The sequence below is a fragment of the Scyliorhinus torazame genome, chromosome 28 (assembly GCF_047496885.1).
Source record: "Scyliorhinus torazame isolate Kashiwa2021f chromosome 28, sScyTor2.1, whole genome shotgun sequence".
NCBI classification, from domain to species: Eukaryota; Metazoa; Chordata; class Chondrichthyes; order Carcharhiniformes; family Scyliorhinidae; genus Scyliorhinus; species Scyliorhinus torazame.
In genome coordinates, this window is record NC_092734.1 from 40,293,840 (window position 1) to 40,309,281 (window position 15,442).

The window sequence follows — 15,442 nt, forward strand, 5'->3', positions numbered from 1 at the left end:
CCGGGCAGTATAACTCCCCTCACACACTGGGCAGTATAACTCCCCTCACACACCGGGCAGTATAACTCCCCTCACACACTGGGCAGTATAACTCCCCTCACACACCGGGCAGTATAACTCCATTCACACACCGGGCAGTATAACTCCATTCACACACCGGGCAGTATAACTCCATTCACACACCGGGCAGTATAACTCCATTCACACACCGGGCAGTATAACTCCCCTCACACACCGGGCAGTATAACTCCATTCACACACCGGGCAGTATAACTCCATTCACACACCGGGCAGTATAACTCCATTCACACACCGGGCAGTATAACTCCATTCACACACCGGGCAGTATAACTCCCCTCACACACTGGGCAGTATAACTCCCCTCACACACCGGGCAGTATAACTCCCCTCACACACCGGGCAGTATAACTCCATTCACACACCGGGCAGTATAACTCCCCTCACACACTGGGCAGTATAACTCCCCTCACACACCGGGCAGTATAACTCCCCTCACACACCGGGCAGTATAACTCCATTCACACAGCGGGCAGTATAACTCCATTCACACACCGGGCAGTATAACTCCCCTCACACACCAGGCAGTATAACTCCATTCACACACCGGGCAGTATAACTCCCCTCACACACCGGGCAGTATAACTCCATTCACACACCGGGCAGTATAACTCCCCTCACACACCGGGCAGTATAACTCCCCTCACACACCGGGCAGTATAACTCCATTCTCACACCGGGCAGTATAACTCCATTCACACACCGGGCAGTATAACTCCCATCACACACCGGGCAGTATAACTCCCCTCTCACACCGGGCAGTATAACTCCATTCACACACCGGGCAGTATAACTCCATTCTCACACCGGGCAGTATAACTCCATTCACACACCGGGCAGTATAACTCCCCTCACACACCGGGCAGTATAACTCCATTCACACACAGGGCAGTATAACACCCATCACACACCGGGCAGTATAACTCCATTCACACACCGGGCAGTATAACTCCCCTCACACACCGGGCAGTATAACTCCATTCACACACAGGGCAGTATAACTCCCCTCACACACCGGGCAGTATAACTCCATTCTCACACCGGGCAGTATAACTCCATTCTCACACCGGGCAGTATAACTCCCCTCACACAGGGCAGTATAACTCCATTCTCACACCGGGCAGTATAACTCCATTCACACACCGGGCAGTATAACTCCATTCACACACCGGGCAGTATAACTCCCGTCACACACCGGGCAGTATAACTCCCCTCACACACCGGGCAGTATAACTCCCCTCACACACCGGGCAGTATAACTCCATTCACACACCGGGCAGTATAACTCCCCTCACACACCGGGCAGTATAACTCCCCTCTCACACCGGGCAGTATAACTCCATTCACACACCGGGCAGTATAACTCCCCTCACACACCGGGCAGTATAACTCCATTCTCACACCGGGCAGTATAACTCCCCTCACACACCGGGCAGTATAACTCCATTCTCACACCGGGCAGTATAACTCCATTCACACACCGGGCAGTATAACTCCCGTCACACACCGGGCAGTATAACTCCATTCTCACACCGGGCAGTATAACTCCATTCTCACACCGGGCAGTATAACTCCATTCACACACCGGGCAGTATAACTCCCGTCACACACCGGGCAGTATAACTCCCCTCACACACCGGGCAGTATAACTCCATTCTCACACCGGGCAGTATAACTCCCGTCACACAGTATAACTCCCCTCACACACCGGGCAGTATAACTCCCCTCACACACCGGGCAGTATAACTCCCCTCACACACCGGGCAGTATAACTCCCCTCACACACCGGGCAGTATAACTCCATTCTCACACCGGACAGTATAACTCCATTCACACACCGGGCAGTATAACTCCATTCTCACACCGAGCAGTATAACTCCATTCACACACCGGGCAGTATAACTCCATTCACACACTGGGCAGTATAACTCCATTCACACACTGGGCAGTATAACTCCATTCACACACCGGGCAGTATAACTCCATTCACACACCGGGCAGTATAACTCCATTCACACATCGGGCAGTATAACTCCATTCACACACCGGGCAGTATAACTCCATTCACACACCGGGCAGTATAACTCCCCTCACACACCGGGCAGTATAACTCCCCTCACACACCGGGCAGTATAACTCCATTCACACACCGGGCAGTATAACTCCATTCACACACCGGGCAGTATAACTCCATTCACACACCGGGCAGTATAACTCCCCTCACACACCGGGCAGTATAACTCCATTCACACACCGGGCAGTATAACTCCATTCACACACCGGGCAGTATAACTCCATTCTCACACCGGGCAGTATAACTCCATTCACACACCGGGCAGTATAACTCCATTCACACACCGGGCAGTATAACTCCATTCACACACCGGGCAGTATAACTCCATTCACACACCGGGCAGTATAACTCCATTCACACACCGGGCAGTATAACTCCCCCCACACACCGGGCAGTATAACTCCCCTCACACACCGGGCAGTATAACTCCATTCTCACACCGGGCAGTATAACTCCATTCTCATACCGGGCAGTATAACTCCCCTCATACACCGGGCAGTATAACTCCGCTCACACACCGGGCAGTATAACTCCCCTCACACACCGGGCAGTATAACTCCATTCACACACCGGGCAGTATAACTCCATTCTCACACTGGGCAGTATAACTCCATTCTCACACTGGGCAGTATAACTCCCCCCACACACCGGGCAGTATAACTCCCCTCACCCACCGGGCAGTATAACTCCATTCACACACCGGGCAGTAGAACTCCCCTCATACACCGGGCAGTATAACTCCCCTCACACACCGGGCAGTATAACTCCCCTCACACACCGGGCAGTATAACTCCATTCACACACCGGGCAGTATAACTCCCCTCACACACTGGGCAGTATAACTCCCCTCTCGCACCGGGCAGTATAACTCCATTCTCAAACCGGGCAGTATAACTCCATTCTCACACCGGGCAGTATAACTCCATTCTCACACCGGGCAGTGTAACTCCATTCTCACACCGGGCAGTATAACTCCATTCTCACACCGAGCAGTATAACTCCCCTCACACACAGGGCAGTATAACTCCATTCACACACAGGGCAGTATAACTCCATTCACACACCGGGCAGTATAACTCCCCTCACACACCGGGCAGTATAACTCCCCTCACACACCGGGCAGTATAACTCCATTCACACACCGGGCAGTATAACTCCATTCTCACACCGGGCAGTATAACTCCCCTCACACACCGGGCAGTATAACTCCCCTCACACACCGGGCAGTATAGCTCCCCTCACACACCGGGCAGTATAACTCCATTCACACACCGGGCAGTATAACTCCATTCTCACACAGGGCAGTATAACTCCCCTCTCACACCGGGCAGTATAACTCCATTCTCACACCGGGCAGTATAACTCCATTCACACACCGGGCAGTATAACTCCATTCACACACCGGGCAGTATAACTCCATTCTCACACTGGGCAGTATAACTCCCCTCTCACACCGGGCAGTATAACTCCATTCACACACCGGGCAGTATAACTCCATTCACACACCGGGCAGTATAACTCCATTCACACACCGGGCAGTATAACTCCCCTCACACACCGGGCAGTATAACCCCCCTCACACAACGGGCAGTATAACTCCCCTCACACACCGGGCAGTATAACTCCCCTCACACACCGGGCAGTATAACTCCATTCACACACCGGGCAGTATAACTCCATTCACACACCGGGCAGTATAACTCCATTCTCACACCGGGCAGTATAACTCCCATCACACACCGGGCAGTATAACTCCCCTCACACACCGGGCAGTATAACTCCATTCTCAAACCGGGCAGTATAACTCCCCTCACACACCGGGCAGTATAACTCCATTCTCACACCGGGCAGTATAACTCCCCTCACACACCGAGCAGTATAACTCCATTCACACACCGGGCAGTATAACTCCCCTCACACACCGGGCAGTATAACTCCATTCACACACCGGGCAGTATAACTCCCATCACACACCGGGCAGTATAACTCCATTCACACACCAGGCAGTATAACTCCCATCACACACCGGGCAGTATAACTCCATTCCCACACCGGGCAGTATAACTCCATTCACACACCGGGCAGTATAACTCCATTCTCACACCGGGCAGTATAACTCCATTCTCACACAGGGCAGTATAACTCCCCTCACACACCGGGCAGTATAACTCCATTCACACACCTGGCAGTATAACTCCATTCACACACCGGGCAGTATAACTCCATTCTCACACCGGGCAGTATAGCTCCATTCTCACACCGGGCAGTATAACTCCATTCACACACCGGGCAGTATAACTCCCCTCACACACCGGGCAGTATAACTCCATTCACACACCGGGCAGTATAACTCCCCTCACACACCGGGCAGTATAACTCCATTCACACACCGGGCAGTATAACTCCCCTCACACACAGGGCAGTATAACTCCCCTCACACACCGGGCAGTATAACTCCCCTCACACACCGGGCAGTATAACTCCCCTCACACACCGGGCAGTATAACTCCATTCACACACCGGGCAGTATAACTCCCCTCACACACCGGGCAGTATAACTCCCCTCACACACTGGGCAGTATAACTCCATTCACACACCGGGCAGTATAACTCCCCTCACACACCGGGCAGTATAACTCCATTCACACACCGGGCAGTATAACTCCCCTCACACACCGGGCAGTATAACTCCATTCTCACACCGGGCAGTATAACTCCCCTCACACACCGGGCAGTATAACTCACCTCACACACCGGGCAGTATAACTCCATTCACACACCGGGCAGTATAACTCCCCTCACACACCGGGCAGTATAACTCCATTCACACACCGGGCAGTATAACTCCCCTCACACACCGGGCAGTATAACTCCATTCACACACCGGGCAGTATAACTCCCCTCACACACCGGGCAGTATAACTCCCCTCACACACCGGGCAGTATAACTCCATTCACACACCGGGCAGTATAACTCCATTCTCACACCGGGCAGTATAACTCCATTCACACACCGGGCAGTATAACTCCCCTCACACACCGGGCAGTATAACTCCCCTCACACACCGGGCAGTATAACTCCCCTCACACACCGGGCAGTATAACTCCATTCACACACCGGGCAGTATAACTCCCCTCACACACCGGGCAGTATAACTCCCCTCACACACCGGGCAGTATAACTCCATTCACACACCGGGCAGTATAACTCCCCTCACACACCGGGCAGTATAACTCCATTCACACACCGGGCAGTATAACTCCCCTTACACACCGGGCAGTATAACTCCATTCTCACACCGGGCAGTATAACTCCCCTCACACACCGGGCAGTATAACTCACCTCACACACCGGGCAGTATAACTCCATTCACACACCGGGCAGTATAACTCCCCTCACACACCGGGCAGTATAACTCCATTCACACACCGGGCAGTATAACTCCCCTCACACACTGGGCAGTATAACTCCATTCTCACACCGGGCAGTATAACTCCATTCTCACACCGGGCAGTATAACTCCATTCACACACCGGGCAGTATAACTCCATTCACACACCGGGCAGTATAACTCCATTCACACACCGGGCAGTACAACTCCCCTCACACACCGGGCAGTATAACTCCCCTCACACACCGGGCAGTATAACTCCCCTCACACAACGGGCAGTATAACTCCATTCTCACACCGGGCAGTATAACTCCATTCTCACACCGGGCAGTATAACTCCCCTCACACACCGGGCAGTATAACTCCATTCACACACCGGGAAGTATAACTCCATTCACACACCGGGAAGTATAACTCCATTCTCACACCGGGCAGTATAACTCCATTCACACACCGGGAAGTATAACTCCATTCACACACCGGGCAGTATAACTCCCCTCACACACCGGGCAGTATAACTCCATTCACACACGGGCAGTATAACTCCATTCACACACCGGGCAGTATAACTCCCCTCACACACCGGGCAGTATAACTCCCCTCACACACCGGGCAGTATAACTCCCCTCACACACCGGGCAGTATAACTCCCCTCACACACCGGGCAGTATAACTCCCCTCACACACCGGGCAGTATAACTCCCCTCACACACCGGGCAGTATAACTCCCCTCACACACCGGGCAGTATAACTCCCCTCACACACCAGGCAGTATAACTCCCCTCACACACCGGGCAGTATAACTCCCCTCACACACCGGGCAGTATAACTCCATTCACACACCGGGCAGTATAACGCCCCTCACACACCGGGCAGTATAACTCCCCTCACACACCGGGCAGTATAACTCCATTCACACACCGGGCAGTATAACTCCCCTCACACACCGGGCAGTATAACTCCATTCACACACCGGGCAGTATAACTCCATTCTCACACCGGGCAGTATAACTCCATTCACACACCGGGCAGTATAACTCCCCTCACACACCGGGCAGTATAACTCCATTCACACACCGGGCAGTATAACTCCCCTCACACACCGGGCAGTATAACTCCCCTCACACACCGGGCAGTATAACTCCATTCACACACCGGGCAGTATAACTCCATTCACACACCGGGCAGTATAACTCCCCTCACACACTGGGCAGTATAACTCCCCTCACACACCGGGCAGTATAACTCCATTCACACACCGGGCAGTATAACTCCATTCACACACCGGGCAGTATAACTCCATTCACACACCGGGCAGTATAACTCCATTCACACACCGGGCAGTATAACTCCATTCACACACCGGGCAGTATAACTCCCCTCACACACTGGGCAGTATAACTCCCCTCACACACCGGGCAGTATAACTCCATTCACACACCGGGCAGTATAACTCCATTCACACACCGTGCAGTATAACTCCATTCACACACCGGGCAGTATAACTCCATTCACACACCGGGCAGTATAACTCCATTCACACACCGGGCAGTATAACTCCATTCACACACCGGGCAGTATAACTCCCCTCACACACCGGGCAGTATAACTCCATTCACACACCGGGCAGTATAACTCCATTCACACACCGGGCAGTATAACTCCATTCACACACCGGGCAGTATAACTCCATTCACACACCGGGCAGTATAACTCCATTCTCACACCGGGCAGTATAACTCACCTCACACACCGGGCAGTATAACTCCATTCACACACCGGGCAGTATAACTCCATTCTCACACCGGGCAGTATAACTCCATTCACACACCGGGCAGTATAACTCCCCTCACACACCGGGCAGTATAACTCCCCTCACACACCGGGCAGTATAACTCACCTCACACACCGGGCAGTATAACTCCATTCACACACCGGGCAGTATAACTCCCCTCACACACCGGGCAGTATAACTACCCTCACACACCGGGCAGTATAACTCCATTCACACACCGGGCAGTATAACTCCCCTCACACACCGGGCAGTATAACTCCATTCACACACAGGGCAGTATAACTCCCCTCACACACCGGGCAGTATAACTCCCCTCACACACCGGGCAGTATAACTCCCCTCACACACCGGGCAGCATAACTCCCCTCACACACCGGGCAGTATAACTCCATTCACACACTGGGCAGTATAACTCCCCTCACACACCGGGCAGTATAACTACCCTCACACACCGGGCAGTATAACTCCATTCACACACCGGGCAGTATAACTCCCCTCACACACCGGGCAGTATAACTCCATTCTCACACCGGGCAGTATAACTCCCCTCACACACCGGGCAGTATAACTCCCCTCACACACCGGGCAGTATAACTCCCCTCACACACCGGGCAGTATAACTCCATTCACACACCGGGCAGTATAACTCCCCTCACACACCTGGCAGTATAACTCCATTCACACACCGGGCAGTATAACTCCCCTCATACACCGGGCAGTATAACTCCATTCTCACACCGGGCAGTATAACTCCATTCTCACACCGGGCAGTATAACTCCATTCACACACCGGGCAGTATAACTCCATTCACACACCGGGCAGTATAACTCCATTCACACACCGGGCAGTATAACTCCCCTCACACACCGGGCAGTATAACTCCCCTCACACACCGGGCAGTATAACTCCCCTCACACACCGGGCAGTATAACTCCATTCTCACACCGGGCAGTATAACTCCATTCTCACACCGGGCAGTATAACTCCCCTCACACACCGGGCAGTATAACTCCATTCTCACACCGGGCAGTATAACTCCATTCACACACCGGGCAGTATAACTCCATTCACACACCGGGCAGTATAACTCCCCTCACACACCGGGCAGTATAACTCCATTCACACACCGGGCAGTATAACTCCATTCACACACCGGGCAGTATAACTCCCCTCACACACCGGGCAGTATAACTCCCCTCACACACCGGGCAGTATAACTCCCCTCACACACCGGGTAGTATAACTCCCCTCACACACCGGGCAGTATAACTCCCCTCACACACCGGGCAGTATAACTCCATTCACACACCGGGCAGTATAACTCCCCTCACACACCGGGCAGTATAACTCCCCTCACACACCGGGCAGTATAACTCCATTCTCACACCGGGCAGTATAACTCCCCTCACACACCGGGCAGTATAACTCCCCTCACACACCGGGCAGTATAACTCCCCTCACACACCGGGCAGTATAACTCCATTCACACACCGGGCAGTATAACTCCATTCACACACCGGGCAGTATAACTCCCCTCACACACCGGGCAGTATAACTCCCCTCACACACCGGGCAGTATAACTCCATTCTCACACCGGGCAGTATAACTCCCCTCACACACCGGGCAGTATAACTCCATTCTCACACCGGGCAGTATAACTCCCCTCACACACCGGGCAGTATAACTCCATTCTCACACCGGGCAGTATAACTCCATTCACACACCGGGCAGTATAACTCCATTCACACACCGGGCAGTATAACTCCCCTCACACACCGGGCAGTATAACTCCATTCACACACCGGGCAGTATAACTCCATTCACACACCGGGCAGTATAACTCCCCTCACACACCGGGCAGTATAACTCCCCTCACACACCGGGCAGTATAACTCCCCTCACACACCGGGTAGTATAACTCCCCTCACACACCGGGCAGTATAACTCCCCTCACACACCGGGCAGTATAACTCCATTCACACACCGGGCAGTATAACTCCCCTAACACACCGGGCAGTATAACTCCCCTCACACACCGGGCAGTATAACTCCATTCTCACACCGGGCAGTATAACTCCCCTCACACACCGGGCAGTATAACTCCCCTCACACACCGGGCAGTATAACTCCCCTCACACACCGGGCAGTATAACTCCATTCACACACCGGGCAGTATAACTCCATTCTCACACAGGGCAGTATAACTCCCCTCACACACCGGGCAGTATAACTCTCCTCACACACCGGGCAGTATAACTCCCCTCACACACCGGGCAGTATAACTCCATTCTCACACCGGGCAGTATAACTCCCCTCACTCACCGGGCAGTATAACTCCCCTCACACACCGGGCAGTATAACTCCCCTCACACACCGGGCAGTATAAATCCATTCACACACCGGGCAGTATAACTCCCCTCACAAACCGGGCAGTATAACTCCACCCACACACCGGGCAGTATAACTCCATTCACACACCGGGCAGTATAACTCCCCTCACACACCGGGCAGTATAACTCCATTCACACACCGGGCAGTATAACTCCCCTCACACACCGGGCAGTATAACTCCATTCACACACCGGGCAGTATAACTCCATTCTCACACCGGGCAGTATAACTCCATTCACACACCGGGCAGTATAACTCCCCTCACACACCGGGCAGTATAACTCCATTCACACACCGGGCAGTATAACTCCCCTCACACACCGGGCAGTATAACTCCCCTCACACACTGGGCAGTATAACTCCCCTCACACACCGGGCAGTATAACTCCATTCACACACCGGGCAGTATAACTCCATTCACACACCGTGCAGTATAACTCCATTCACACACCGGGCAGTATAACTCCATTCACACACCGGGCAGTATAACTCCATTCACACACCGGGCAGTATAACTCCATTCACACACCGGGCAGTATAACTCCCCTCACACACCGGGCAGTATAACTCCATTCACACACCGGGCAGTATAACTCCATTCACACACCGGGCAGTATAACTCCATTCACACACCGGGCAGTATAACTCCATTCACACACCGGGCAGTATAACTCCATTCTCACACCGGGCAGTATAACTCACCTCACACACCGGGCAGTATAACTCCATTCACACACCGGGCAGTATAACTCCATTCTCACACCGGGCAGTATAACTCCATTCACACACCGGGCAGTATAACTCCCCTCACACACCGGGCAGTATAACTCCCCTCACACACCGGGCAGTATAACTCACCTCACACACCGGGCAGTATAACTCCATTCACACACCGGGCAGTATAACTCCCCTCACACACCGGGCAGTATAACTACCCTCACACACCGGGCAGTATAACTCCATTCACACACCGGGCAGTATAACTCCCCTCACACACCGGGCAGTATAACTCCATTCACACACAGGGCAGTATAACTCCCCTCACACACCGGGCAGTATAACTCCCCTCACACACCGGGCAGTATAACTCCCCTCACACACCGGGCAGCATAACTCCCCTCACACACCGGGCAGTATAACTCCATTCACACACTGGGCAGTATAACTCCCCTCACACACCGGGCAGTATAACTACCCTCACACACCGGGCAGTATAACTCCATTCACACACCGGGCAGTATAACTCCCCTCACACACCGGGCAGTATAACTCCATTCTCACACCGGGCAGTATAACTCCCCTCACACACCGGGCAGTATAACTCCCCTCACACACCGGGCAGTATAACTCCCCTCACACACCGGGCAGTATAACTCCATTCACACACCGGGCAGTATAACTCCCCTCACACACCTGGCAGTATAACTCCATTCACACACCGGGCAGTATAACTCCCCTCATACACCGGGCAGTATAACTCCATTCTCACACCGGGCAGTATAACTCCATTCTCACACCGGGCAGTATAACTCCATTCACACACCGGGCAGTATAACTCCATTCACACACCGGGCAGTATAACTCCATTCACACACCGGGCAGTATAACTCCCCTCACACACCGGGCAGTATAACTCCCCTCACACACCGGGCAGTATAACTCCCCTCACACACCGGGCAGTATAACTCCATTCTCACACCGGGCAGTATAACTCCATTCTCACACCGGGCAGTATAACTCCCCTCACACACCGGGCAGTATAACTCCATTCTCACACCGGGCAGTATAACTCCATTCACACACCGGGCAGTATAACTCCATTCACACACCGGGCAGTATAACTCCCCTCACACACCGGGCAGTATAACTCCATTCACACACCGGGCAGTATAACTCCATTCACACACCGGGCAGTATAACTCCCCTCACACACCGGGCAGTATAACTCCCCTCACACACCGGGCAGTATAACTCCCCTCACACACCGGGTAGTATAACTCCCCTCACACACCGGGCAGTATAACTCCCCTCACACACCGGGCAGTATAACTCCATTCACACACCGGGCAGTATAACTCCCCTCACACACCGGGCAGTATAACTCCCCTCACACACCGGGCAGTATAACTCCATTCTCACACCGGGCAGTATAACTCCCCTCACACACCGGGCAGTATAACTCCCCTCACACACCGGGCAGTATAACTCCCCTCACACACCGGGCAGTATAACTCCATTCACACACCGGGCAGTATAACTCCATTCACACACCGGGCAGTATAACTCCCCTCACACACCGGGCAGTATAACTCCCCTCACACACCGGGCAGTATAACTCCATTCTCACACCGGGCAGTATAACTCCCCTCACACACCGGGCAGTATAACTCCATTCTCACACCGGGCAGTATAACTCCCCTCACACACCGGGCAGTATAACTCCATTCTCACACCGGGCAGTATAACTCCATTCACACACCGGGCAGTATAACTCCATTCACACACCGGGCAGTATAACTCCCCTCACACACCGGGCAGTATAACTCCATTCACACACCGGGCAGTATAACTCCATTCACACACCGGGCAGTATAACTCCCCTCACACACCGGGCAGTATAACTCCCCTCACACACCGGGCAGTATAACTCCCCTCACACACCGGGTAGTATAACTCCCCTCACACACCGGGCAGTATAACTCCCCTCACACACCGGGCAGTATAACTCCATTCACACACCGGGCAGTATAACTCCCCTAACACACCGGGCAGTATAACTCCCCTCACACACCGGGCAGTATAACTCCATTCTCACACCGGGCAGTATAACTCCCCTCACACACCGGGCAGTATAACTCCCCTCACACACCGGGCAGTATAACTCCCCTCACACACCGGGCAGTATAACTCCATTCACACACCGGGCAGTATAACTCCATTCTCACACCGGGCAGTATAACTCCCCTCACACACCGGGCAGTATAACTCTCCTCACACACCGGGCAGTATAACTCCCCTCACACACCGGGCAGTATAACTCCATTCTCACACCGGGCAGTATAACTCCCCTCACTCACCGGGCAGTATAACTCCCCTCACACACCGGGCAGTATAACTCCCCTCACACACCGGGCAGTATAAATCCATTCACACACCGGGCAGTATAACTCCCCTCACAAACCGGGCAGTATAACTCCACCCACACACCGGGCAGTATAACTCCATTCACACACCGGGCAGTATAACTCCCCTCACACACCGGGCAGTATAACTCCATTCACACACCGGGCAGTATAACTCCCCTCACACACCGGGCAGTATAACTCCATTCACACACCGGGCAGTATAACTCCATTCTCACACCGGGCAGTATAACTCCATTCACACACCGGGCAGTATAACTCCCCTCACACACCGGGCAGTATAACTCCATTCACACACCGGGCAGTATAACTCCCCTCACACACCGGGCAGTATAACTCCCCTCACACACCGGGCAGTATAACTCCATTCACACACCGGGCAGTATAACTCCATTCACACACCGGGCAGTATAACTCCCCTCACACACTGGGCAGTATAACTCCCCTCACACACCGGGCAGTATAACTCCATTCACACACCGGGCAGTATAACTCCATTCACACACCGGGCAGTATAACTCCATTCACACACCGGGCAGTATAACTCCATTCACACACCGGGCAGTATAACTCCATTCACACACCGGGCAGTATAACTCCCCTCACACACTGGGCAGTATAACTCCCCTCACACACCGGGCAGTATAACTCCATTCACACACCGGGCAGTATAACTCCATTCACACACCGTGCAGTATAACTCCATTCACACACCGTGCAGTATAACTCCATTCACACACCGGGCAGTATAACTCCATTCACACACCGGGCAGTATAACTCCATTCACACACCGGGCAGTATAACTCCCCTCACACACCGGGCAGTATAACTCCATTCACACACCGGGCAGTATAACTCCCCTCACACACCGGGCAGTATAACTCCATTCACACACCGGGCAGTATAACTCCATTCACACACCGGGCAGTATAACTCCATTCACACACCGGGCAGTATAACTCCCCTCACACACCGGGCAGTATAACTCCATTCACACACCGGGCAGTATAACTCCCCTCACACACCGGGCAGTATAACTCCATTCACACACCGGGCAGTATAACTCCATTCACACACCGGGCAGTATAACTCCATTCACACACCGGGCAGTATATCTCCATTCTCACACCGGGCAGTATAACTCACCTCACACACCGGGCAGTATAACTCCATTCACACACCGGGCAGTATAACTCCATTCTCACACCGGGCAGTATAACTCCATTCACACACCGGGCAGTATAACTCCCCTCACACACCGGGCAGTATAACTCCCCTCACACACCGGGCAGTATAACTCCCCTCACACACCGGGCAGTATAACTCCATTCACACACCGGGCAGTATAACTCCCCTCACACACCGGGCAGTATAACTACCCTCACACACCGGGCAGTATAACTCCATTCACACACCGGGCAGTATAACTCCATTCTCACACCGGGCAGTATAACTCCCCTCACACACCGGGCAGTATAACTCCCCTCACACACCGGGCAGTATAACTCCCCTCACACACCGGGCAGTATAACTCCCCTCACACACCGGGCAGTATAACTCCATTCACACACCGGGCAGTATAACTCCCCTCACACACCGGGCAGTATAACTCCCCTCACACACCGGGCAGTATAACTCCCCTCACACACCGGGCAGTATAACTCCCCTCACACACCGGGCAGTATAACTCCATTCACACACCGGGCAGTATAACTCCCCTCACACACCGGGCAGTATAACTACCCTCACACACCGGGCAGTATAACTCCATTCACACACTGGGCAGTATAACTCCCCTCACACACCGGGCAGTATAACTACCCTCACACACCGGGCAGTATAACTCCATTCACACACCGGGCAGTATAACTCCCCTCACACACCGGGCAGTATAACTCCTTTCTCACACCGGGCAGTATAACTCCCCTCACACACCGGGCAGTATAACTCCCCTCACACACCGGGCAGTATAACTCCATTCACACACCGGGCAGTATAACTCCCCTCACACACCTGGCAGTATAACTCCATTCACACACCGGGCAGTATAACTCCATTCTCACACCGGGCAGTATAACTCCATTCTCACACCGGGCAGTATAACTCCATTCACACACCGGGCAGTATAACTCCATTCACACACCGGGCAGTATAACTCCATTCACACACCGGGCAGTATAACTCCCCTCACACACCGGGCAGTATAACTCCCCTCACACACCGGGCAGTATAACTCCCCTCACACACCGGGCAGTATAACTCCATTCTCACACCGGACAGTATAACTCCATTCTCACACCGGGCAGTATAACTCCCCTCACACACCGGGCAGTATAACTCCATTCTCACACCGGGCAGTATAACTCCATTCACACACCGGGCAGTATAACTCCATTCACACACCGGGCAGTATAACTCCCCTCACACACCGGGCAGTATAACTCCATTCACACACCGGGCAGTATAACTCCATTCACACACCGGGCAGTATAACTCCCCTCACACACCGGGCAGTATAACTCCATTCACACACCGGGCAGTATAACTCCCCTCACACACCGGGCAG